General features: G+C 44.2%; 1 protein-coding gene and 1 long non-coding RNA gene across 2 annotated transcripts in view; both read right to left on the bottom strand.

The window, feature by feature from the left end:
- Positions 1–27349, bottom strand: part of BRF1 (BRF1 general transcription factor IIIB subunit) — a 358870-nt gene that overhangs the window by 108068 nt on the left and 223453 nt on the right. The window lies entirely within an intron of this gene.
- Positions 22630–26654, bottom strand: LOC142258383 (uncharacterized). The gene is made up of 3 exons (XR_012727760.1): positions 26373–26654; positions 26118–26284; positions 22630–23935 (listed from the first exon to the last, which is right to left on the bottom strand). It is a non-coding gene; the product is annotated as an uncharacterized LOC142258383 (long non-coding RNA).

Below are 27349 nucleotides of genomic sequence, written 5' to 3'. Positions count from 1 at the left end.
AGGAACCTCTCCTTACCTGCCTCCCGGCCGCTATGAGGAAGGAAGCAGGTGGGCGGGATGTTCCGGCCACTCATCTCCGCCCCTCCGCTACTATTGGGCGGCCGCTCAGTGACGTCGATGTGACGCCGCACGGACCGCCCCCTTAGAAAGGAGGCGGTTCGCCGGTCACAGCGACGTCGCCGGGCAGGTAAGTATGTGTGACGGGTCTGCGCGATGTTGTGCGGCACGGGCAGCGATTTGCCCGTGTCGCACAACAGATGGGGGCGGGTACCCACGCTAGCGATATCGGGACCGATATCGCAGTGTGTAAAGTAGCCTTAAGGGAGGAATATAGGGACAAACTTCATGCAGTCTAAATCTACCTAGTAACAATAAGGAATTTCCTGATGGGAGGAAAAATATGCAATGCAAGAAATATATACAACAAGTTGTTCCCATTCATGGGATACCACAGTGTGTGAGGCGAAGTGTCAGTGCTGCGAGTGCAGCTCTGACCGCTCTAATTCCACTGCAGTGATTGAGCACGAGCACTACAGGGATTAAGCACAAGCACTGCAATGAATTATATCAGACGCAGTAAAAACTCAGAAAGAATTTACATGCTGCAGATTTTTTTGCATCAAAAGACTTTGCTGGGATGCCTTTTTCCTTGCATTATTAATTAAAATCTGCAAGAAAGAAACACATGAAAAAAGCAGCAAAAATGCAGCATGAGCACACATCCTAAGGCAGTTTTCCCCAACCTCTAGACCTAAACTACAAATTCCTTGTAGTTTTGCTACAGCTGGAGAGTCAATTTAAGGCCGTTTCAGACGTCCATGTTTAGTCAGGTACAAGTAACATGCATGGTTATGGTGACATCCGTGTTTGCATACGTGTGACAGGTACTGTAGAAAGCACGGGTCTGAAATAAAAAGATTTTCCATATTTACCTGCTGCCTCCCGCTCCTGATCCCCGCTCACTATATTCATTATTCACCGCACTCAGGACCTGGAAGCCGGAGCATCGCTGGGTACAGCACCGCCGAGGACAGCACCACAGGGACAGGTGAGTATTCTGCAAGCACAGTGACATCCAGGAGGTCATTGGAGTTCCCAATGAACTCTGATGACATCCTGATGACCCCCCCCCGCGACAGCTTCACGGTTCATCAGAGTTCATTGGGAACTGTGATGAGTCCCCGATGCGGTCCCCGCGATGTTCCGGCTTCCAGGTTCTCACTACACACACACACACACGTATACACTGAGCACATAATACACACATAGCAGACACACATAGATACACCGAGCACATACACACACATAGCGCACATGCAAGTATACACACACACACTCTGCTGTATACTCGCCTAGCAATGCAGTCCCCGGCACTGAAGTCCCCAGCGCTGTCCCCGCTTCCAGCTCCACAGAGCAGTGAATATTCAGTGAGTATAATGAGCGGCGGTCGGGAGCGGGAGACAGCACCGCTGAATATAGAAAATCTTTTTATTAAAAAGATCTGTGTTTTCTCCGGTACGTGTCACACTGATGTCACACAGATCACATCAGTGTGCGATCCGTGTGACACCCGTGCTGCTGGATAAAAAAACGGACATGCCTGTGTGTGTGCGGGCAGGGTTACACTGTCCGTGTGAAAAGACGGACGTGTGAGTAACAGCAAATAATAACATGGGTACGTGTGGCATCAGTGTTAAAAATGGATGTCACACATACCTAAAACATGGACGTCTGAAACCAGCCTTAGGGAGCATTGATCTAATGTGTGAGTTCTGCATGGAAAAAGGTAAAGTCTGCAACAATGTTTTTTCTAATTTGCCGCACCGCTGTGTATTTTCTTGGCAGTGATTATTATTCCGGCCTCTCTTATCCTCTATGCAGTTACTGTAAAACGGAGCAGATTCTGGATTCTGTTCTGGCATTTCTGGCCAGAAAATCCATTCTGATCCTTCTGCATGTGCACGGCGTTTTCTTTACGCTCACTCCCCACTTTCTGCTCCTACCTGTCCCCTTCCTGGGTGGGGTCTGTGGACAGAAACTTATCACCTAAAGATAAAACATTAGTCCCAATTTATTAATTCATTTGTGCCTTCTTTATGTACTTTTTGACTTTTGTCACCTTTTTTTTCTTTTTAGTTGGGCCTTATTCTTTATTTCTAGTCTATTTTACGTGTGTTTGCATGTTTTTCTATTATGTTCGCTATGGTGGGAGGTAGTTTTCCAGTCTTTGATGCCAATTCCTCAATTGCAACTTTTTTTTTTTTTTTTACTTGTGAAATGTTTGCCCAAATGTATATTATGTGAACTATATATAATATACGTGTAATTTCTGCACAAATTTTGTGCCATTGTAGCGGAAAATGCGACTACGCAGAGAAAAAAAATTGCAATAAAAGTAACAGTCAAAAATAAAGAACTTTTTTTATTTTACAACAGTGAACTTTGTGCCATTTTGAACCATTTGGAGAAAAAAAAAGGCAACAAATACAACAAAGAAAAAAAAAGAAAAGTGGAAAAAAATCAATTCTTCACAATGGCGTGCGGAAAAATATAAATGTGAAAATAAAATATGTATCTTACGTGACACACGGTACATTGTACATACAGGCGTATGGTATGATATTAACGCCACACAAGGAAGGCGCTCGTTTGCATGGACGGCAATCTCACATCCGGCCGAGGTGCTGCGCAGAATAACACTGCCCAACAGGACGCACCATCCTGGGGAAAGCTTTGGAAAGTATGACATTATAATATTCCCAGATACAAAAGGACACTAATCTGAAAGCCAGAGAAAGGTAAACACGCTCTTATCTCTGGCGTCCCATGTGTACACCTGGACACACCTGGAAACACGGCTAATTCTGGAGCCGTCACAACCGGGTTCACAAAGCATCCGATAAAAAATAAATCATATATATGTATTATTAGCACCAACACAGTGGGCAGGCAAAGGTGCAATTAAAAACAGTGATGGATCCAACCTCATAGGTTCACACATACTGATGATGGTGTAACATCATTATGACCCCATCTGGAAACTGGGTCACAAATGACCACTTTAAAGAATATCTGTCACCAGATCTCACAACAGACATTGCATACATTAAATACATCTGACACCTGATGATGCTGATAAACTTACTTTGAAAATCCATGTCAAAGTGGCTACATAGTCCCAATATTAAACTAGAGCTGGACTCACAAAATGCTCATTTTATTACCAGGATTACACAGCCATTCTTATATGGATTATCAAAACAACTACACCAGTATCATCAGATCAAAGAGAGATACGGAATGTATGCAGCTTATACTGCGAAATCTGGTGACATATCTGCTTTTAAGGGGATTACTGGTGTTGAGGATAAGAATTAAGTAACCAAAAATATTTAATTCAGCCATTTCATAGACTTTGGTATATAGTTTAGTAGATAACACACATATTTATGAATGTTTTTGCTTCTTACTAACAAATATGTATATATGGCTGCCACATCCTGTCTACACCCAAGATGATGAACAAAGGAGAATTCCTAAAGTTTAGACTGACCAATCCAGCAGAGACTATGCAAATTCCTATACGTCTTGAGTCCAGTCTGCGATACTTGATTGGACTATATTTCGTCTCCACCTTTCACTTCTCTAAAGCTATAAAAAGTTTCAAACAGTAAAGAGAATCAGAATCTCACTGGTGTCAGTCATGGAGAGAAGGTTCACAATAACCGATTGAAGTCTGTTATTTCTTTCTCGTGTGCACACATGACAATATAATTTGGACACGGCAGTCAAACCTTAAAAGAGACAAATTTGTAGTCTCACCTCAATACTGGTTTTGAAAGACTTTTGTACCCCGGCCACAATTTACTTTTAATCACCCTCCCCATGTCCAGGGCTGAGTATCGGCTGCTGCTTTCAGTGCCTGTTATTGTCTGCAGCACTAGCATCAAGTTGACAGCTTTGCACCCAATCAGTAAGCTCCGGGTGGGTTGTGTCTCTGAGCTTGCAGATTGCCTGCAGAGCTGGCAATGCAACATCTGCGCTGCGGGAGAGTTGGGGAAATTCTGCACTGGACCTGGGGAGGGCAAGAAAAGCACAGTAAAGCATTAATGTCTGTGTTGCAGGACCCTATCACCGCTGCTTTGATAAGACGTTTCCTTTCAGCTCGGTATTCACAGCTACAGGCTGTTCTACAAAAAAATCCCTCTATACCACAGCTATGTTGCAGAATAGTGCAAGTGGAGAGGCTGCTCTTTTCCCTCCCTGAGGAAGCTGGGTTTTGGATGTACAACATCCAAACAAGCGAAACGTACGTCAGTGGGTAATTGGGGAGCACTCCTTCCCTTGAAACAGGACACATGCACTGGTCACTTTGTCTGCACTGGCCACTTTAGTGAGCACCTGTCATTTGAAATCCTGGAGGTTTGATTTTTTTTTACATTGTTAATACCCAGAGGCTCGCTTGGTGTATTATATGGAATATCTAGTGAAATTTTTTTTTATTATTTATATCTAATATATACTCTCTTTTCCAGACCAAGGTATATTACTATCATTTTCCTTAGAGCTGGGTGTCACCATTATGATATTGATTCTAATTGATTTTTTGTAACTATTATCTGTGTTGCTCCTATCTATCCCACCTCTTTCAACAAGCCTACAACCTACAATAGCCCTCAGCCCAGTAGACCACTGCGCAACCAGCTCTGTCCTCACCTATTGTACCATCACCCATTCCCTGTAGACTGTGAGCCCTCGCGGGCAGGGTCCTCTCTCCTCCTATACCAGTCTGTTTTGTACTGTTAATGATTGTTGTACGTATACCCTCTTTCACTTGTAAAGCGCCATGGAATAAATGGCGCTATAATAATAAATAATAATAATATCTTGTCCTGTTTTTTGGTGTATTGTCTGCTTTTATACACATCGCTGGTGTTTTGCACTCAATAAAATATGTTTTTGCACTTTATGACTCTTGTTCTCCAAATTTTCATGTTATTCAATAGAGTCTGTGCTGTTGGTCGAGCGGCCAATTCAGGTTTAGAACATGTGATAATGGTATTTAATGCTGTCAAATGGCTTTTGATTATAAAGTGGAGAGGGGTTGCATGTGACCGTGAGGTACAACGGCAAACAAATCACAAAGTTACAACCATTTGCATTGTTTGCAACTTGTTTGTCACAGTTGTGTTACCTTGTAGCCTCAGAATGACCTCAATCACTTGTACACTGCTGCTACTTTCAGAACTCACCAAGGACAACATCTGCAAGGAGCTGGGGTGGACATATTATTGGTGCACAACATTGCAAATAGCCAGCACACTGTGCTTGGGCTTCCCCTCCATAGAGCACGAAAACACCCTGTCTGGGGTAAAAAAGCAGCATAAGAAAGAAAAACTCCAGCTTCCAAAAACTCGGATAAACGGCAGCCGTTTGTATATTATGGTCACTGTTTTGCCCCGCGGGAACATGTAATTTTAATACCTTTTGCTACATGCTATTTTGGATTTTACCAGCAAGTTTCAATTTTATCCGAGTTTTTTGGAGCTGGATTTTTTTTTTCCTTCTTATACTATCATTAGTGCAATCAGCATTGTTTATTGTGTTATTTGTGTGGTTTTTCTTACTGACTAAGGCTATGTTCACACGCTGCGTTTTTTACCTGTGTTTTTGGTCCGTTTTTGCTGCAGAAATTTCTTGAGAAATTCTTGTAACCTTTCTGCAGACATTCCCCAGCAAAACCTATGGCAAAAAAAATTAGCTGTGCGCACACTGCGTTTTTTTCTTAAGAAAATTCTTTCAGTAGATTTTCTTAAGAAAAAGAATGAGCATGTCCCTTCTTTTCTGCAGCTAACTGCGTTATTTGCCATAGATAATTGACACAATAACGCAGGGAGCAACCAGCGGTAAAAACGCACCAAAAACGCACCATAAACGCACCATAAACGCACCGAAAACGCACCGAAAACGCACCGAAAACGCACCGAAAACGCACCGAAAACGCACCGAAAACGCACCAAAAACGCACCAAAAACGCACCAAAAACGCACCAAAAACGCGGCAAAAACGCAGGTGCACAATCCTTCACTCTTAAGAAATTTCTTAAGAAATTTCTTAAGAAAAATCATTTTTCTAGTGTGAACATAGCCTAAAGGTTTTTCTCCTTTCTGTGATATTTTTTTTTTTTGGGGGGGGGGGGATTTATTTTATGTGTTGTATAATTTTGCTGTTAAATAAAAGTGAACCTGATTTAAAAAAAAAAAAAAAAAAAAAATCATTGGTGCAATCTGTGCAGCCGCACATGGGCCCAGGAGGTAGGGGGGTCATTACCATCTCCAAAGCAGGAGGAACTGTGCATTATGAAGAGCTACAAATGGCCCATATACTGTTCATGCACAGGAGCCATCTTCTCTCTGTGTCTGCAAGTGGCAAGGCGTTTGTATGTTCTCTCTCTGTTTGTGTGGGTTTCCTCCCATACTCCAAAGACGGATTGGGAATGTAGATTGTGAGCCCCAATGGGGACAGAGATGATAATGAATGTAAAGAGCTGCAGATGGCACTATAAAATCAAAGCATAAATAATAATAATACTTTGCAATGATACTTGGAGGCCAGCCAAAGTCGCTGTGTGACTCCCCTATTTAATAATTGTGTTCACATTTTTAAGGTGTTTGGAGAATAGGAGGTTGACCACTTTAATGTGTCTTCCTATGATCTCTGGACTATTGGCATGGCAGTTATGGTCCATCAGTAGTTGTTCCCTACTTATGTAAGGTCTGGGTTTCCTTATTACCAGCAGTACTTTGATATCCGAGATGGACACTGTGAGGAAAGAGTTAACTTAAAATTGAATAGATGGACATTCATGTTGTTTTGTAAGATGAACAAACAAGCCCAGCTACGCTATGACGCTGAGAGCGGATTCAAGGACTCTAGATGCTGAGACCCAAGGACAGAGATAGGACCTGCGCTTAGTCTAAGACAATAAGAGTTGTGGAAAGTTACGCTTACGCCAAGAATCGAAACTCATTTATGCTTTACCGAGAAACGAAAGTTATTCCTTTGTACACGACATAGCTACGCCCCTATTAGGTTGAAAAACCCTGTATGTGAAAATAAATTAGTCTTCTTCGGAGCGCACACTCCTCCTTACCCTATGTGCAGATATCAGCGTCTGTCTGTATCTCATTAGGGCTGAGGGGGAGCCTGGGACTCCCTCCGCATTTGGTCATCGCTGGCAACAGTTGTGACCTATTGGTCAACCTAACAACACGACACATGACATAGCTGTGCCCTGGCTCCAGGACCAGTCTGGGGTGACAACCGAGGGTCACATGCTGAGAAAAATCAATGGGATCACTTCTGGCAAAAGTGATGTAGAAAACAGAGGCTGGCTGGGAATATGGAAACGAGGCCTGGATCAGATAGCGGACAATTCATATATTCAGAGATATTTAATTCTGAGGGCCGTTTCTTGTGTACATGCCCCTCACACACAGCAGTCATCCCGTCACTAATCATATGTGCCTAATAACACATTGCTACATGATTTAGAAGTGACTTTGCAGCACAAGCCATCATGTTGTATATACAGAAAAGTAATTAACTTGCAGCACCATTCCCTCCAATGCCGCAGGCGACGTATCCAACATTCATGAAGTCTAAATAAGAAGTAATTCCCGTATATTTATGTAAAACGCTGGGTGCAATAACAAGCCTGACCCAGAATCTCCCGCTTCCCGTGTGCTCAGGGTGGGTTAGGAGAACCTGCTCTTATTGAAACATCAACTGCAATTACTCGATTTTTACAGAGTACCTGTGAATATAAATGAATACAAAATGCCAAGGGCTGAGACAGTAGCAAATCTCGGAAATGTCACCGGCACAATTAAAGCCCTGTCTCCTCTGACTTTCCCTACGCAGCGCGAGAAGATATCTTGCTTTGAACGTCGGATTTTGCTAGAGGTGTGTTTTATGCCAGGGCTATCTGGAAATTAATGAGGGGACAGAAGGCACAAGAGAGCGGCAGTGAAAAGCTTCACGCAGGAAAACAGGGAGAAAATACAATACATATGCCAGATAGTGACATCCCGAGGACTGCACGCCGGGCGGGAGACGTCTTAGGTCTCCTTTACAGAATTTTTTTATTCAAAATTTTTGTAAAAATTGCCCAGAGCTGCTGTAACTCTTCATAGCGTTTTCTTACAGGGGTATTTGATGTTACATTTCTTACAAGCTCTTGCTGCTTTATAGAGGAACCCAAAGGGGTAAAACACCGGAAAAAAGCCACATCCAGAGCATGCTGGAGAAGAACAGCTGCGGATATAGGATTTGCAATAATTATGTGTATTAAAGAGCGGTTCTTGGAGGTCGCAGAGATAGCAGACATGGATAAAACAATGGGGCAGATTTACTAATCCTATTAAAAGCACTCATCACAAAATGACTGATCAAACCAAGCACCAGCGCTCTGTGCACCCCTGACAAGGCCAAACTGCTCACTGCACCTTCCCACCTACTTTCTGCCCTTCTCTTGTGTGCCCGACATCTCCAGCTCTAAAAGGAGTCAGAAGGGGGAAGATAGATGGGAAACATGTAGATGGGAAGGTGCACTGTATGTATGTATGACAACGCCAAGGGTGCACCGCACTGTATGTATGTATGACAACGCCAAGGGTGCACCGCACTGTATGTATGTATGACAACGCCAAGGGTGCACCGCACTGTATGCATGTGTGACAACGCCAAGGGTGCACCGCACTGTATGTATGTATGACAAAGCCATGGGTGCACCGCACTGTATGTATGTGTGACAACGCCAAGGGTGCACCACACTATGTATGTATGACAACGCCAAGGGTGCACCGCACTGTATGTATGTATGACAACGCCAAGGGTGCACCGCACTGTATGTATGTATGACAAAGCCATGGGTGCACCGCACTGTATGTATGTGTGACAACGCCAAGGGTGCACCACACTATGTATGTATGACAACGCCAAGGGTGCACCGCACTGTATGTATGTGTGACAACGCCAAAGCTGCACCGCACTGTATGTATGTATGTATGTATGTATGACAACGCCAAGGCTGCACCGCACTGTATGTATGACAACACCAAGGGTGCACCGCACTGTATGTATGTATGTATGTATGTATGTATGACAACGCCATGGGTGCACCGCACTGTATGTATGTGTGACAACGCCAAGGCTGCACCGCACTGTATGTATGTACGTATGACAACGCCAAGGGTGCACCGCACTGTATGTATGTATGTAGGTATGACAACGCCAAGGGTGCACCGCACTGTATGTATGACAACACCAAGGGTGCACCGCACTGTATGTATGTATGTATGTATGTATGACAACGCCAAGGGTGCACCGCACTGTATGTATGTATGTATGTATGTATGACAACGCCAAGGGTGCACCGCACTGTATGTATGTATGTATGTATGACAACGCCAAGGCTGCACCGCACTGTATGTATGACAACACCAAGGGTGCACCGCACTGTATGCATGTATGTATGTATGTATGTATGACAACGCCAAGGCTGCACCACACTGTATATATGACAACACAAAGGGTGCACCGCACTGTATGTATGTATGTATGTATGTATGACAACGCCAAGGGTGCACCGCACTGTATGTATGTATGTATGACAACGTCAAGGGTGCACCGCACTGTATGTATGTGTGTATGACAACGCCAAGGGTGCACCGCACTGTATGTATGTATGTGTGTATGACAACGCCAAGGGTGCACCGCACTGTATGTATGTATGTGTGTATGACAACGCCAAGGGTGCACCGCACTGTATGTATGTATGTATGACAACGCCAAGGGTGCACCGCACTGTATGTATGTATGTATGACAACGCCAGGGGTGCACCGCACTGTGTGACAACGCCAGGGGTGCACCGCACTGTGTGACAACGCCAGGGGTGCACCGCACTGTGTGACAACGCCAGGGGTGCACCGCACTGTGTGACAACGCCAGGGGTGCACCGCACTGTGTGACAACGCCAGGGGTGCACCGCACTGTGTGACAACGCCAGGGGTGCACCGCACTGTGTGACAATGCCAAGGGTGCACCGCACTGTGCGACAACGCCAAGGGTGCACTACACTGTGTGACAACGCCAATGGTGCACTACACTGTGCGACAAAGCCAAGGGTGCACCACACTGTGTGACCACGCCAAGGGTGCAACGAGCGCCTGTTCTTGGTTTGAGGAGTCATTTTGAACTGACTAGCCAGTCTGGATGATAAATTTGGTGCATCGCTAGACTAAGTTGAAGCTTTATTGATTGACTAACTTTGATACAATAATTTGAAGCAGATTTTTGTTACAATTTTGATGCATGGTGCTGAATTTTAGACTAGACCCTCTTTCCTGGAAAAGCCATACCCCTTATCACAAAGCCGCTGTCCCTTGTCGAGCACGGAAAAAAACCCTTAATATTTCAATTCATGAAGCGCATGTACGAAAGTTTTGTAGTTCAAATTATGCCAAAAATCTGCCATATCTAGCCTAACCAATATCACCTATTCTGAGTCTCCATTATCCCGGGACAATCTGTAATTTCTGAACTAATGGAAGCTAAAGATAACAAGAGGGGATCCTGAATGACGGAGAGAACAGGGCAACAGTTTAGGCTGGACTCACACAGCCGTGAGCCAAAGCCAGATGAGTATTGGGCCAAATACAGGCACAAGTCCTTTCTGGTTATTTATCATGTAAAGTCATTCCCGTTCCAAGGGCCATTTTTATACCAGGCTGGTGTAGACCAATAGGTCCTTTATGGACTTTTACTGTATGGTTATCATGGTTGGCTTTAGCATAAGTCTACACTAAGCAGATAGCAACCCAATAGGCTAAGGGGTACTTCTCACATAGTGAGATCGCTGCTGAGTCACGGTTTTTGTGACGCAGCAGTGACCTCATTAGCGATCTCGCTGTGTGTGACACTGAGCAGCGATCTGGCCCCTGCTGTGAGATCGCTGCTCGTTACACACAGTGCTGCTTCATTTTTTGGTCGTTGCTCTCTCACTGTGAAGCACACATCGCTGTGTTTGACAGCGAGAGAGCAAAGATCTGAATGTGCAGGCAGCCGGCGTCTGGAAGCTGCGGACGCTGGTAACTAAGGTAAATATCGGGTAACCAAACGAAGGGCTTTGCTTGGTTACCCGATATTTACCTTGGTTACTAGTGTCCGTCGCTCTCAGGCTGTCAGTGCCGGCTCCCTGCACACGTAGCCAGAGTACACGTCGGGTAAATAAGCAAAGCGGTTTGCTTATTAACCCGATGTGTACTCTGGCTATGAGTGCAGGGAGCCAGCGCTAAGCGTTGTGCACTGGTAACCAAGGTAAATATTGGGTAACCAAGCGAAGGTTACCTGATATTTACATTAGTTACCAAGTGCAGCATTGCTTCCACGCATCGCTGCTGGCTGGGGGCTGTTCACTGGTCGCTGGTGAGATCTGCCTGATTGACATCTCACCAGCGACCATGTAGCGACGCACCAGCGATCCCTGCCAGGTCAGGTTGCTGGTGGGATCGCTGGAGTGTCACTAAAGTGTGATGGTACCCTAAGAGGAGAACATGGCACAATTGGTAAACATCCGATGACCTACACACAGCTGGAGTGCAATCTGTTTTTGGTACCAGACAATACCCAAAACACCGTTTACTTGAATGTTAGACGAGCAGGGAACACAGACGTATGCCCACTGGAGGAGGGCGGGAAGGTGCTATAGTCCAGCCGGCACAGGGCACCCGGGGCTTCGTACATAAAATGCAGCGAGCCAGCGACAGGTGCTCAATGGCCAAGAAAAAGCTGGCACGGTACACTCGTCAAGTCTATTGTGTGCGTCCGCAGACCGTCCAAACATGAAACCCTCACTTCATACCCATTATACAGCGTAATAGGCACATTTAACCATTACCGGCACTTACACTGAACCAATTCATACCTAAAAAAATACACGTCACATTTCCTGACTATATGCCCCAAAACATAAGGAGCCTCTTTTCTTATAGCTCTGTGTTGCACTGTTCCTCTCTAAATCCTCCTGGTAAATTACGGATGACTTGTCGTTACTATCTTTCTTGTCAATAGGTCAGAGTCCGACTGTCCAATCCCTGCTGAAATTATATTAATTCCTAATAATTATAATTAAATCGATAATTACAGACAGTGGAGGGATTCCCTACTGATGTGGGAAAATGGCAAGACCCTTTGTTAACCAGTTCAGGTCACGGCAATTTCCCCTCTACTAGACCAGACAGATTTTAGCTTTTTATGGGAAAGAAATGTAAAGAAAAAATAGGAAATATGTATCTATTTTTGACAATTTGTATTTCTTTTTATTTTTAATTACACACATGAAAGGACTATTAAAAATAGATTCTAAATTGTGTCCCCTTTTTCCAGACAAATTATTTCTATAACCTAGATATATATTTTTTTTTTTAATAGGGCAGATCTAGAAACAATGAATTGGACTTACAATGTATTTTCTGTTTTTTAGTTTGGTTTTATTTTTTCATTTATTTCACATACTGTGCCTCCAAAAAGGTCTTTTTAACATATTAATATATTGTTTTTCTTGCCAGTTTTCTCTTCAGCTAGGGCTGTTATATCATCTCCTTTGTTCACCCTAGACGCAATGATTACATAATCATAAGAGGAAGCTCTGTGTGTACAGTGATCCAGGAAGGCAGAGATGGTAATAAAGTCTCTGCCTTCTCTATGGGGAATGCTCTGGTCACTTCTGACAGTCGATTCCCCGCTTCTGCAGCAGCATGATTGGGAGCAAGCAGCTTAAGGCTACATGCGCACGCTGCTTTTTTTCCTGCTTTTTTGCTGCTTTTTTGGCTGCAGTTTTGTTGTCAGAACTTTCTGACATTTGACATGCAAAGTCTATGAGAAGTCAGATTTGTCATGCGCACATTTCAGTTTGTCAGCGTTTTGTCAAAAACGCAGGGTGTGAAAAACGCACCAAAAACGCACCGAAAACGCACCAAAAATGCACCTAAAATGACATGCGTTTTTTGTGACATTTCCAGGCTCTCTCTGACAAGGTGCAGTTTTGGCTGCAGTTTTGGCTGCAGTTTGTGAACACAAAAAGATGCAGCGTGCGCATGTAGCCTAAGGCTACATGTGCACGCTGCGTGTGTGTTCACAAACTGCAGCCAAAACTGCAGCTTGTCAGAGAGAGCCTGGAAATGTCACAAAAAATGCTTGTAATTGTAGGTGCGTTTTTGCTGCGGTTTTGTGACAAATGTTGACAAAAACGCAGGAAGAATGAACATGCTGCATTTTTTGTTGATAAAACGCTGACAAACTGCAATGTGCGCATGACAAATCTGACTTCTCATAGACTTTGCTGGGAATTCAGATGTCAGAAAGTTCTGACAACAAAACTGCACCAAAAAATGCAACAAAAATGCAGCAAAAAACGCAGCGTGTGCCTGTAGCTCAAGGCTATGTGCCAACGGGAGCTTGCGTGTGCAGATTTTGCCGCGGAAAACCTGCGGATTTATCTGGATTTTCCAGATAAATCCGCAGGTTTTAGCATGTACAGACACTCCCCATGTTATCCTACGGGACATGGCGAGTGTCTATGCCCACGCTGCGGAATGTGCGGCTGCGGATGTCCCGCAGCCGCATGTAACTGCATGCCAATTATTCCTGCGGAATTACCTGCGGAAATCCCAGCCCTCTGCTATGGAGATAGAGGCCGGGACGTCCGCAGGTAAATCGCATGAAAGTCCGCAGGTTTAGCGCAGCTATATCGCTGTACCACCGCAGCTAAAAATAGCTGCAGATGCCGGCGGGCAGCTGCGGGAAACCTGCGGCCGTATCTGCGGATACATCCACAGGTGCGATCTCCCGTGGGCACATAGCCTTAGGCTACATGCGCATGCTGCATCTTTTTGTGTTCACAAACTGCAGCCAAAACGCAGCGAAAATGCAGCCAAAACTGCACCTTGTCAGAGAGAGCCTGGAAATGTCACAAAAAATGCTCGTAATTGGAGGTGCGTTTTTGGTGCGTTTTTCACACCCTGCATTTTTGCTGCGTTTTTGTGACAAATGTTGACAAAAACGCAGGAAGAATGAACATGCTGCATCTTTTTTGTCACAAACTTTTGACAAATAAAACGTTGACAAATAAACTGCAATGTGCGCACAGCAAATCTGACTTCTCATAGACTTTGCTGGGAAGTCAAATGTCAGAAAGTTCTGACAACAAAACTGCAGCCAAAAACGCAGCAAAAAACGCAGCGTGTGCATGTAGCCTAATAGCTGCATTAATGTTTTAGAACGTCAGTCCAAAGTAAAAAGCGGACTGCTGAGATGTATAAATTCTATGGGTGGTCCAGATGTAATTAAAGACGATGTCCACTTTTTGGAACTATATAATATATTCTATTGTTGGCTGCGGAATAAATGATGGGAGAGTTTATAGCGGTTATCTGTCTTTTTCGGAGTTCCTACCAGCTGATTTATGACCACTTCAAAGTTGAATGCAAGAAAACAAAGGCTGTAAAAGTCAAAGTCAATACGTGCACCATTTTTAATGAAACCCAATTGCAAAAAATGAAGTTTAGCCCCAAATAAATGCATTTAATCTTACATATTACAAAAAAAATAAAAAAAGTTCCCTAACTCATTCATTAATTTACAGGAAAAATCGAATAGCAACTGTATAATGCAAAATTGAATGAGTGACTGAAAGTGACATTTCCTCTACTCCATAAACAAGCAGCGCCTGTTGAACTGAGCGCACAATTTTGGGACATCTGGAGATTAATTTCCTGGTTAGATGGAATTTATTAAAAACAAAACAACAAAGAGTGTATTCCTTGATCAATTGTTACTTTTTCTAATCCTTTCCATCTCTGACTTCCATGGTCTACTGTGGGTCCTTCAGACGAATCAAAGGAAAACTCCGGTATAGCTAGTCTGACAAATACTGAACACAAACCCCCTCCTCCAGCGCAGGCCGGGGATTGGATATATAGGATACCCGCAGTATGGATATAGAGGTGAGAAAGCATAGCTATTTCTTTAGTGCAGTTGCAAAAAATCTTGTTACTTTAGAAAAATTGCAAATGAAGAAACATGCCAAAACAACTGGAAACTCAAAACAATGGCTACAGTGTAAAGCTGGGTTCACACATAGCGACAACGACGTCGCTGCTACGTCAACATTTTCTGTGACGTAGCAGTGACGTCCCGTCACTGTCGCTGTGTGTGACATCCAGCAACGACCCGGCCCCTGCTGTGAGGTCACCGCTCATTGCTGAATGTCTTGCTTCATTTGCTCGTTGCTCTCCCGCTGTGACGCACACATCGCTGTGTGTGACAGCGAGAGAGCAACGAACTGAAGCGAGCAGGGAGCAGGAGCCGGCGTCTGGCAGCTGCGGTAAGCTGTAAGGCTATGTGCGCACTTACCGGATTTTGCCGCGGATTTTTTGCAGTTTTGCTGCATGTTTCGCTGCAGAAAATGTTCATAACATCTCTGCAGTGAATCACCAGCAAAACCTATGGGAAAAAAAAAATCCTGTGCGCACTGGGCGGAATTTGACAGCTGAATGTTTTGCTGCAGGATTCCCGCAGCAAAAACAATTGCATGTCACTTCTTTTCCGCACATCGCTGCGGGATTTCACTCCATTGACTCCAATGTTAATCGTGAAATCCCGCAGGGAATAACGCAGGCAGCAAATTCTGTGCGGTTCACTGCATTTTCCTGCGTTATTCCCTGCGGTATTTCGCGGTTTACCTCCGGTAATGTGCATCGCTTGTCTGCGGTTTGCAGGGAAGTGATGTCATTACAGGAAGAGGAAGCCGTACAGAGAGTAAACACACACACAGATCACAGACACACACACACAGACATCACAGACACAGATATATAGAACACACATAGAAAGCAAGCGGAAATATAGAAAACAAAGAACGTGGGCTCCGCTGTATATTTACCGTCCAGCCGAGGTAAGCACACAGCGGCGGCCCAGTATTCTCAGGCTGGGGAGGGCGAGGGGCAGGGTTAATGTCCCCGCCTCACTCCCACCTCCCACAGCCGAGAATATCAGCCGCAGCTGCCCCGGGACTGTCGCATGCATTATGCGGCAGCACCGGCGTGTCCCCGGCTCTTCCTGCCGCCGTGTAGCAGTGGCGGTCAGGGTAATACAAGGGGTTAATGGTGGCGGATCACCGCCATTAACTCCAGGCTTGATCATGGCAGCGTCTATGTGACAGCTGACATGATCAACCCGTAAGTAAAGTGAATAAAACACACAGAAAAATACTTTATTTTAAATAAAACAAACAAGCCTCGTTAACCCTTTTATTAACCCCTCCCGAAACAAAGCTCCGGCGTAATCCACAGCTCCGGCGTCCTGCGCTGCTTACATCCAGCCGCGACTGTCACAGACACAGCGCTGAATGAATGCAGCAGACAGTAGAGGTAATTATCGGTCATTTCCCACGGCCGGTAATGTGAACTGCCGACCGTGGGAAATGCAGCGATCTGTCCTCTATCTATCTATCTGTCCCTCGGTCTGTCTATCTATCTATCTATCTATCATCTATCTATCCATTATCTATCTATCCATTATCTATCTATGTATCCATCTATCTGTCTATCACTCTATCTATCTATCTATCATCTATCTATCTATCCCTCTGTCTGTCTATCTATCTATCCCTCTATCTGTCTGTCTATCTATCCCTATCTGTCTGTCTATCTACCGTATTTTTCGGACCATAAGACGCACTTTTTTTCCTCCAAATTTGGGAGGAAAGTGTGGGGTGCGTCTTATGGTCTGAAGCTGCGGGGTAGCGAGCTGTGGGGAGTCAGCGCTATGCAGTGGGATACCAGAAGGCAGGGAGGGTCGCTGCTGCGGGATGCCGGCTGCTGGAGAAACCATGTGTACCCACTGCTTAAAGTCAGTGAATATTCATTAGCTGCTCCCCGCCCACCTCTCTCTGCAGTCAGCGGGGGTGAGGAGCAGCTAATGAATACTTGTTTAATGTAATCAGCGGACACTCATGGGAGCTCCAGACACCGGCTTCCTGAAGCGGCTGGGGAGACTGTCCGCTGTGTAGGAGGCAGGAGCAGGGTGCCGCTGCAGTTATGTCTGGCCCGGGGAAAGTGCAGATCACTGCAGTGTCCGGGCCAGAGCACGGCATACCTACACAACACAGCCGTAGTCTCTGTGCTGAGGGCTCACATTACTTTCACTTTGCTCCTGCCTTTACACTAGAAACAGTCTCCCGTAGCTGACAAGGACCTACAGTGATGTAATGCAGAGGGGTGGCCAGAGCAGCACAGAACAGCACAGTGCCCGCCTCTCCATTACATCACTGCAGGTCCTTCAGATACGAGAGACTTTGTTTGTAATGCCAGGACCAAACTGAAGCATAGTGAGCAGCACAACAGTAAAAGTAAGGCAATAAATAACATAGTATAAAGGCATTACTGTACACCTGGATGGGGTTGCATCATTATATATATATATATATATATATATATATATATATATATATATATATATATATATATATATATTTACACACACACTATATAACTATATATATATACACACACACACACACTATATACAGACACACACACTATAACTATATACACACACAATCCAGATTGGAGGATCACACACATAATGATGGGGAACATACATATTCCACGATGGGGGCCATATATACCTGGAAGGTACCCAGAATGGAGGATATGAGGACAGAATTTGGGGATATTATTACCTCAGTAACACTGTCAGCAGTAAAATAACAGTGTGTCATGACCACATTCTTTTACTTTAATTTTATTTTTTTCTATTTTTTCCTCCTCTAAAACAAGGGTGCGTCTTATAGTCCAGTGCGTCTTATAGTCCAAAAAATACGGTATCTATCCCTCTGTCTGTCTATCCCTCTATCTATTCTTCTGTCTCTTTATCTATCTCAGAGTGAAATGACTTTTTTTTTTTTTTCAATGTGCTTTATTGCATTGAATGCAATAAAGCACATCCCAACCCGCACGCGGCAAAACCGCGGCAATACCACGAACAATACCGCGGTAAAACCGCGGCAAACCGCATGCGGTTTTCGGGTGCGGTTTGCCGCGGTTTTTTACCGCGGGTGCGGTAATCTTTGAATACCTGTGGAATTTTCTTGAGAAAATTCCATTTTCCAGTGCGCACATAGCCTAACCAAGGTAAACATCGGGTAACCAAGAAGCCCTTTGCTTGGTTACCCGATATTTACTTTAGTTACAGCGTCCACCGCTCTCACGCTGCCAGTGCCGGCTCCCTGCACGCGTAGCCGGAGTACACATCGGGAAATAAGCAAAGGTTTGCTTATTAACCCGATGTGTACTGTGGCTATGAGTGCAGGGAGCCAGCGCTAAGCGATGTGCACTAATAACCAAGGTAAATATCGGGTAACCAGAGAAGCACTTTGGTTGGTTACCCGATATTTACCTTAGTTACCAAGCGCAGCATCGCTTCCACAGCAACGCGTGTCGTTATAATCACTGCTGCGTCGCTGTGTTTGACAGCTAAGCAGCGATCATAACAGCGACTTACAAGGTCGCTGTTTCATCACAGAAAATGGTGACTTAACAGCGACGTCGTTGTTGCCATGTGTGAACCCAGCTTAAACCTAAGAAAAGAAAAAAAGTCATAAAAAAAGGCGCAAATAGAAAGGCCAATTTGGTGCAAAAAAAGAAAAATAAATACATTTACAAGTCCGGTGCAAAAAAACAAAAGTTCAATAGTATGAATCAGCTCACCGTGGAAAAAGCTCAGTCTTGATTTTGTCCTGGAGCACGGACAGGCACTGCCACAGCCCAAAATAATGCAAAAGATGAGGATGTCCAGCTGGACATCCTCATCTTTTGCAAAAAAACAAGCAACCATAAACCAAAATACTTAAGTGTTCTCTCCGTGAAAGGCACAGGAAGAATCATATGTATGAGCTCGCTGACTGTTATTTGGATAACTCATTCTGCAGCTAAGATTAGGGGCATAGTTAAACCTCTGATGAACGCTACAAGTATAAGCAGCGGTGATTTTATCATTTTTCACAAGGGCAGAAAGTTTCAACATGCTGGGAACGAACTGCACGGCGACGCTATAAATCATGTGTCTCATCAGGCTGGCACCGGCCCGGCTTGTGCCCCGTCATCGAAGGACTGATATGTTTACAGTCTAATATAAAGAAAGAACAGACTGAATACTAATTGATCCACTAGAAAATCATTGGCTGAAGTTATTTTTGTTCCAGTGTCGGATACGGGAGGTATTATAAAGGATCGGATATAGGTAGATACACAACATCACCTATGGACTTTTCCCATATCCTGATGATTCTGCAGCCAGAACTCAAAATAGGCAAAAACAGTGTAATGTATTGTGCTCATAGACACGTTAAAGGGGTCATCGAAACTGGAGGACGGGGCTCATCCGAAACTGCGCCATTCATGGTTTATGGGACTGTAGGAGGTAGAAACCTCCAGCACTCGGCCATCTGTTGGTCCCACAGCTGGATGCAGAGGAGGCACAGGGGACTTCTAGGTGACATGACAGACATTTGATCCTCTCGGTGACATGGGGCATTGCTGTATAGAGCTGGCTAAAAGCAGAGCTTGTGACATGCAGCACGGGGCCGGCTGTGTAATACAGCTGGCACCAAAGATTATTTACAGTGATTGGAGCCAGCTCCTAGTGCAACCATTGACGACAAACCTCTTAAATTACAGCCGTTGTGAATAGAGATAACAGCATTTAAAAAGTTTGTATAGTCTGCAGCGTGTGTATTCACTCTGGAAGAAAAAATACCTGTAATCTAAGCACAAAATAAAATGCTGTAAGTATAAGGGCAAGTTTGCTTCAGTGCTTATTAGCCGCCAGTAACATGAGGGTGTGTGGGGCCCGCCCCGGCCCGTGTGCAGCAGCAGGTGTGCGTTATTGGCGTGCTCTAGTTGTGCATGCTGATGTCAGTCTTCTCTGCCAGTCTATTTTGTCTTCTTTGTACCCAAGGGTGAATCCAGCATGAGCGGCCGTCTATGCCCTGAATTGTAAGACGCATGAGCTTGTATCAGCTTAAGTCAAGCGTGCATAAAGCGAGCGAAAAATACTGCAGGTAAAAATAAACTGGAGGAGCCTGTGTTTAGTGAGCGGAGACAGACATCACACACATGGCGGAGGAATGATCGCTCTGCTTCATACTGGAATAAACACAAATTGTGTGTGCGCTCTGCTCGCTCATCCTACCATCAAGACATAACCACTGTCAGCCGAGCCCGCCGACAGCCAGGTGCGGAAGGCAGTATATAGATGGGGTCGGGTGAGCCAAAATCCAACACGTTCAATTTCAGGCTGCAACCAAAGATGTCAGGCAGCAGCTCTCCGAGAACACAGGGGCCGTCAGCAAATCGAGCGCTTCTGTGTACGGAGGAGCTGGAAAGACAAGCGGTCGCAGAATGATTAGTGTGCAGAGGGGGCCGCGATGTGTGCAGAGGGGGCCGCGATGTGTGCACAGGGGGCCGCGGCGTGTGCACAGGGGGCCGCGGCGTGTGCACAGGGGGCCGCGGCGTGTGCACAGGGGGCCGCGGCGTGTGCACAGGGGGCCGCGGCGTGTGCACAGGGGGCCGCGGCGTGTAAAGAGAGGGCCGCGGCGTGTAAAGAGAGGGCCGCGGCGTGTAAAGAGAGGGCCGCGGCGTGTAAAGAGAGGGCCGCGGCGTGTGCGCAGGGGGCCTAGGCGTGTGTGCAGGGGGCCTAGGCGTGTGCGCAAGGGGCCGTGGGCTCAGGAACCTCCTGGGAGACACGCAGTCAACTCGTAGAATCGCTGCCCCTATAATTGTACAGAACACTAACATCTATAAGTCGTATTTTTATGCAAATTTGTAACAAATGTTATTGAGCTTTACGTCTGTTTTCCACCAATATGGCCACCAAGACCACTTCAAGTAAGTCACCCACATTTTCCTGAGCAACATAGAAGAAAAACAACCCACTGAAGGAAATTTATGGATGTTTTTGTTTTAACCATACCAATTATGAATAAGCAATAAAACACAGTACTCACATAATATTTTCGTAAATATAGGTTTGTGGCATGCACACAGTATAGAGCATAGGTGCAGGTGTTACTGTATCTGTGTGTGTGCTCCGTGCCACCATACAGTCTCCCTCACACTGGTCTGTGACTACCTGTCCATACTAATGGGCACCCACTATAGTCCGATTATATGTACACGTGGCTCAGTGAGAACCACGCAGGTTAAGTTATCATCTGTCTTGCATACAGTCGTTGTGTGGTCCAGGCTCCTTATGTTCTGGGAAAAGTACAACCCTCAACACAAGAATATCCGGGACCAGCTGAGATAACACAGAAGGGTCGGCCCTTGTTACTTCTGTAGCATTGTACAACACTGAGGAACACTATTGATTAATACTCATAGCAAATAACTGGTCATCGTGGCAATATCCTAATAACTTCCATGCTGTGGTCCTTTCAGGTAAGAATTTCACAGCTCACCTCCTCCTCCTGTACAATGTCTGAACTCACCTCTGTATACAATAGATAATACAGGGTCCATCACACAATAGGTGATGTCACAGCTCACCTCCTCCTTCTATACAATGACTGATCTCCCCTCTATATACAATAGATAATACAGGGTCCATCACTCAATAGGTGATGTCACAGCTCACCTCCTCCTTCTATACAATGACTGATCTCCCCTCTATATACAATAGATAATACAGGGTCCATCACTCAATAGGTGATGTCACAGCTCACCTCCTCCTTCTATACAATGACTGATCTCCCCTCTATATACAATAGATAATACAGAGTCCATCACTCAATAGGTGATGTCACAGCTCACCTCCTCCTTCTATACAATGACTGATCTCCCCTCTATATACAATAGATAATACAGAGTCCATCAGTCAATAGGTGATGTCACAGCTCACCTCCTCCTTCTATACAATGACTGATCTCCCCTCTATATACAATAGATAATACAGGATCCAACACTCAATAGGTGATGTCACAGCTCACAAACTCCTCCTGTACAATGAATGATAACTCCTCTATATACAGTGGGTAACACAGCCACCATTCACAATATGTGATCACAGCTCACCTTCTCCCCCTCCGATACAATGAATACTCCTCTATATACAGTAGATAACATAGTATCCACCATTCACAAAAGGTGATGTCACAGCCCACCTCCTCCCCTTCCTGTAGAATGAATGGCAACACCTCAAATATACAGTATATAACAAAGGACTCAACATTCATAACAGCTGATGGTACAGCTCACTACATATATTATATGTTCACTTGCTACACAAGTTTAGGCGTTTTCTTTTTTGCATGTTGTAAACACTTTTTTGTTTGTCATATAACCATAAAAAAAAGCATTTGCATATTATATATACACACACATATACATACATACACACATATACACTGTATATATATAGTAAACACAAAACCTTGTAAATAGGGTACATAGCCTGTCAAACTAGATAAATATGGCAACACATGAGAACACCAGAGTATTAGGCTAAAAAATAGTTTTATTAAATACACTTTAAAAGACAAAAAGCAAAAAAGTAATTAATTATAAATAACACTGCATAAAATCCAGACCTAGTGCAAAACAGATATATATATCAAAATTGATCACAAATAACTTAATAGAGGATGGATCCAGATGGCAACAAAATACGCCCTAAAAACAGGCAAAAAAGGTCAAACATGCAAAAAAAGCTAAAAAAGACCTTAGTAAAGTGCCCAATGCTGAAAATATTGCACTATTTTAAGCCAAAAAGATTTGGTATCTTGTATATAGATCAAAAAACGAGAGTCCCACTCAGTACATAGTGTGAACAGGTGGGTCCCGATAGGGAAAAAAAGGCCAGTGCCAATAAATGCAAGCAGTATATACAGAGAAAGGGCAGGATTAATCAAAAAGGATCCATTACCTCAGAGAGTGGAGCACCAGGACTGGCAACCTCAACATATGTTTCCAAATGGGTCTTCGTCAGGAGGTGTGGCTTATTAGTGTAACACAGGTTTATTTATACAATTGAGTAACCAATCCAAAATTCAAAGGGCCATCATGTGACCCAAATCATTAGAAACCATCTGGGGCAAACAAAGGGTGTTAGGAAAAAACCCAATCGCAGCAACTAATAAAGCCTGCGTTTCATTAACGGCGGGGGTGAGCCGCACACGTCATGTAGAAAAGGGAATCCCATTTGATCCGAAAACGTCACTGGCGCATGCGCACTGGACCGCAAACCATAAAACAGGAAGTGCCGTGCTTCGGGTAGTGCAGCCTCTGCGTCCCATGTCGCTAGGCGACCGGTGGGCGTGCACCTGTATAGAGCCGAAGCACAGACGATTCCATGGAAGGCAGGCCAGCTAGACGCGCTCTGTGATCGGACAAAAGGCATAGCCCAGTGGTAAAGACCAGGGAAACCCACATGGCTGTCCAAAGCACACAGTATTATATTGTGTGCACACCGGATCGCAGACAACTACATGTTAGAAAAATGCACCCAGAATATTCATGGATCATAAACATAGATGAAAAAAGGACAAGCATGTTATCCAAACAAAACGGCCCTGAGAGATATATTTAGTAAAATACAGCCACATATAAAGTATATAGAGAAAGAAGAAAGCAGAAGGACGAATAATTATGAACCGCTGGCAGAAAAGATTTTTTCTCTTTTTCTTCTTCTTTTTCTCTTTCTTTCTCACAACGAAAAGAGGCAAAGTACAATACAGAATATTCCTGCACGAGCCATAAGATGACATCATATGATCCAAAGGTCACAGATCAAGCACATTCAGTGATGGAAATGGTACTAGGAAAATAAACATAAAAAAATTAAAAATAATACAAAACAACATTAAAACCTGCAAAAAGAAAAGCAACCTAGCAGATCCCATGGAACCCAAAAATATGAACTACAAAAAGGACGCGAACCCAAAGTTTTCGTTAAGACCTTTCGGAGAAACTGTATCCAGCCTATAAATCCAACGACTTTCTACCTGGGATAGAGACCTAAACAAATCCCCACCCCTACTGCCCAGCGTAACCTGGTCAATCCCCCTTATCTGTAGTAAACTCGAATCACTATTGTGATATGTCCTGAAATGTTTCGCCAAAGTTTTGAGTTGTTCAAAAGATTCCGCTGTCTTAGCCTTATCTATATCACGAACATGCTCCCGTACTCTTTTCTTCAATTCACGAGTGGTCATGCCTACGTAGATTTTTTTACAGGGGCAGGTGGCGTAATAAATTACGCCTTTCGAAGAGCATGTAAGATGATGAAGAATTTGGTAAGTGCGGCTCGAGGTAGAGTTTGTAAAATCCTTACATTTGACTAAATTCAAGCAGGCTTTGCACAACCTGCAAGGAAAGAAGCCTTGATTATTAGCAGGTGTTCTTTTAGTAGGAACTGCCTGATAATGGCTTCTTACAAGGATATCACCTAGATTTTTTGATCGTCTTGCAGTGATCGAGGGTCTTTGGGGGAGAATCCTTCTGAGAACTGGATCAGTGAAAAGAGTTTTCCAATGTCTGTATATAATTTCTTGAAAACCTTTCCATTGGCTATGGAAAGTAGTTATAAGTCTAACAGTGTCCTTGTTTGTTGAAGTGTTAGACTGTTCCCGATACAATAGATCGTTCCTGGACGAATTTTTGGCGATATTAAAACCATGACGTATCGTCCTATGGCTATAGCCCCTAGCCCTAAAACGATCATAAAGATCTCTTGATTGTTGCCGGAAATGCTCGTCTGATGAGCAAATTCTCCTTAATCTTAAAAATTGGCTGGAAGGGATTCCTCTGGTTGTGCCAGGTGGATGAGCAGAATCAGCACGTAATAAAGCATTACTAGAGGTAGGCTTACGGTAAACACATGTATCCAAATAACCCCGTTCCGTCCTCTGAATATCAATATCCAAGAAACTGAGCCTAGTACCAAACTGGTAGGTCAGTTTTAAATTAATCGTATTGGAATTGAGACAGTCCATAAAGGCTTGCAATTCCTGTATAGTGCCCTCCCAGAGAAACCATACATCATCGATGTATCGAAGCCAATTGTGCACCCGTTCCGTCTGTTGTAAGGGGTTACATACAAAGATTTCCCTCTCCCAAGCTCCAAGGAAAAGATTAGCATAAGAGGGGGCACAAGCCGCCCCCATTGCTGTTCCTTGGAGCTGGAGGTACGTCTGGTCTTTAAAAGTAAAGCAGTTATGCGTTAAAATATATTCCAGTAACATCAATAGAAGTTCTGAAAGAGAAGGTTCCAGGTTGCTATTTTTCAGGAACCAAGAAACTGCTTTTAGGCCATCAGAATGACGAATTGAAGTATACAGGCTTTCTATGTCTGCAGTAACCATAAGCATATTGTCCTGTAGGTAGATGTTATCAAAATTAGCTAGAGCAGCGGTAGTATCTTTGAGATACGACGGAAGGGTGGACACAATTGGCTTCAAATAAAAATCGATGAATTGACAGACACTTTCGCACAAACCCCCATTGCCCGAGACTATGGGTCTACCAGGGGGATCCAAGGGGTGTTTGTGCACCTTTGGTAAAAGGTAAAAGGTTGGCAACCTTGGTTTGACTGAAATGATGGCATCACAAATTTTCTTGGATATGATACCCTTATCAAATGCTTCAAGAATAATATCATTCAGCTCCTGTTGGAACTTCGGTAGGGGGTTTGAAGAGAGCCTTTTATAGCACACCCGGTCGGATAGTAGTCTAAAAGCCTGCTTCTCATAGAGGGCCTTCGGCCAAATGACCAAATTCCCCCCCTTGTCGGCAGGCTTGAAGACTACATCAGACCAGGCTGCCATGTCCTCCAGAATTCTCCTCTCCTGAACAGACATATTGGGTTTGGCCCCTGAGGTGAATGATAAATTTTCAAGCTCGTCTGTAACAAGCTTAACAAAAATATCCACCGCAGGACATGTACTTAAATTTGGAAAATTTTTTGATCTTAAACCCAAAAGGGGAGGAAGATCACTCACCACATTGCTGCCTTCCTCGTTGGCTAGACTTTCCAAAATAAGAAGAGCTTGTCTTTCTTCTTCTGTGTCAAAGATGGTATCAAGCGGGATCTTATCCTTTTCAAAATGACGTTTGAGAATGATTTTCCTAGCAAATAGGTGGACATCTTTTACGGCCGTAAAGCGGTCTAAATGAGAAGACGGAGAAAAAGTTAGACCTCTCTTCAAAATTGACTCTTGAACTTCCGTAAGAAGATGATCAGATAAATTAATTACCTTAGGTTGATTATGGGCATCTTTGTCCACATTTTTCGAATTTTGTTGATCTCTGCGGCCACCATTTCGAGTCCGGATTGGTCTATGACCAGAAGCTTCTGCTCCATAGGTAGACTTGTTGCTACTAGACACTGAGGACAGTGATGTCACAGATGGAGATCTAGACATAGGCACATTTTTGATTTTCTTTTTATACTGCCATTTGTAGATTCTCCCAGATTCATAGTCGTTTATATCCCTCTTGTATTTTTTTTGTTTTTGTGAACAGATTTCCTGTTCATATTTGAGGGCTTCCCCATCAAGCTCTGTGGAAAAAAGAGAGTTGTTCGGTGGAAAGTCCCTTCTGTAGGTCCGTATATGTCTCCTTGATTTGTTGGTCCACTTCAATAATCAATTTCTCTTGTTTGTCAATAATAATGGACATAAAGGAAAGTGAGCATTGACCTGCTGCATCTTCCCATCTTCCAATTAAGCCCACATCTTCCAAATCAAAAGAGGGATGGACCTGTATTCTTAGGCCCCTGGGTACTATTTTCTGCTGGATATAGTTCTCCATAGTTGTTTTGGTCCACCAATGGCGCGTCCTTTTCTGTATCAAATATTTATATCTCTTTTTGAGCTCCATAAGATCGCTAGTTAGAACATTAAAACCACTAGCAGTGTTACTTTTAAAAATATCATTGGCCTTACTACGCCAGGTCTCTTCCCTGGCCTTCAAATCCATGTGGGAACAAGGCAAAATGGAGTCTGTTATAAAAACAGAAAAGCTTTGGACAGCCATGTGGGTTTCCCTGGTCTTTACCACTGGGCTATGCCTTTTGTCCGATCACAGAGCGCGTCTAGCTGGCCTGCCTTCCATGGAATCGTCTGTGCTTCGGCTCTATACAGGTGCACGCCCACCGGTCGCCTAGCGACATGGGACGCAGAGGCTGCACTACCCGAAGCACGGCACTTCCTGTTTTATGGTTTGCGGTCCA

The sequence above is a fragment of the Anomaloglossus baeobatrachus genome, chromosome 12 (assembly GCF_048569485.1).
Source record: "Anomaloglossus baeobatrachus isolate aAnoBae1 chromosome 12, aAnoBae1.hap1, whole genome shotgun sequence".
In the NCBI taxonomy this organism is placed as follows: Eukaryota; Metazoa; Chordata; class Amphibia; order Anura; family Aromobatidae; genus Anomaloglossus; species Anomaloglossus baeobatrachus.
The sequence above is the reverse complement of the archived record's forward strand: the minus strand, read 5'-3'. Positions and strand labels throughout refer to the sequence as shown.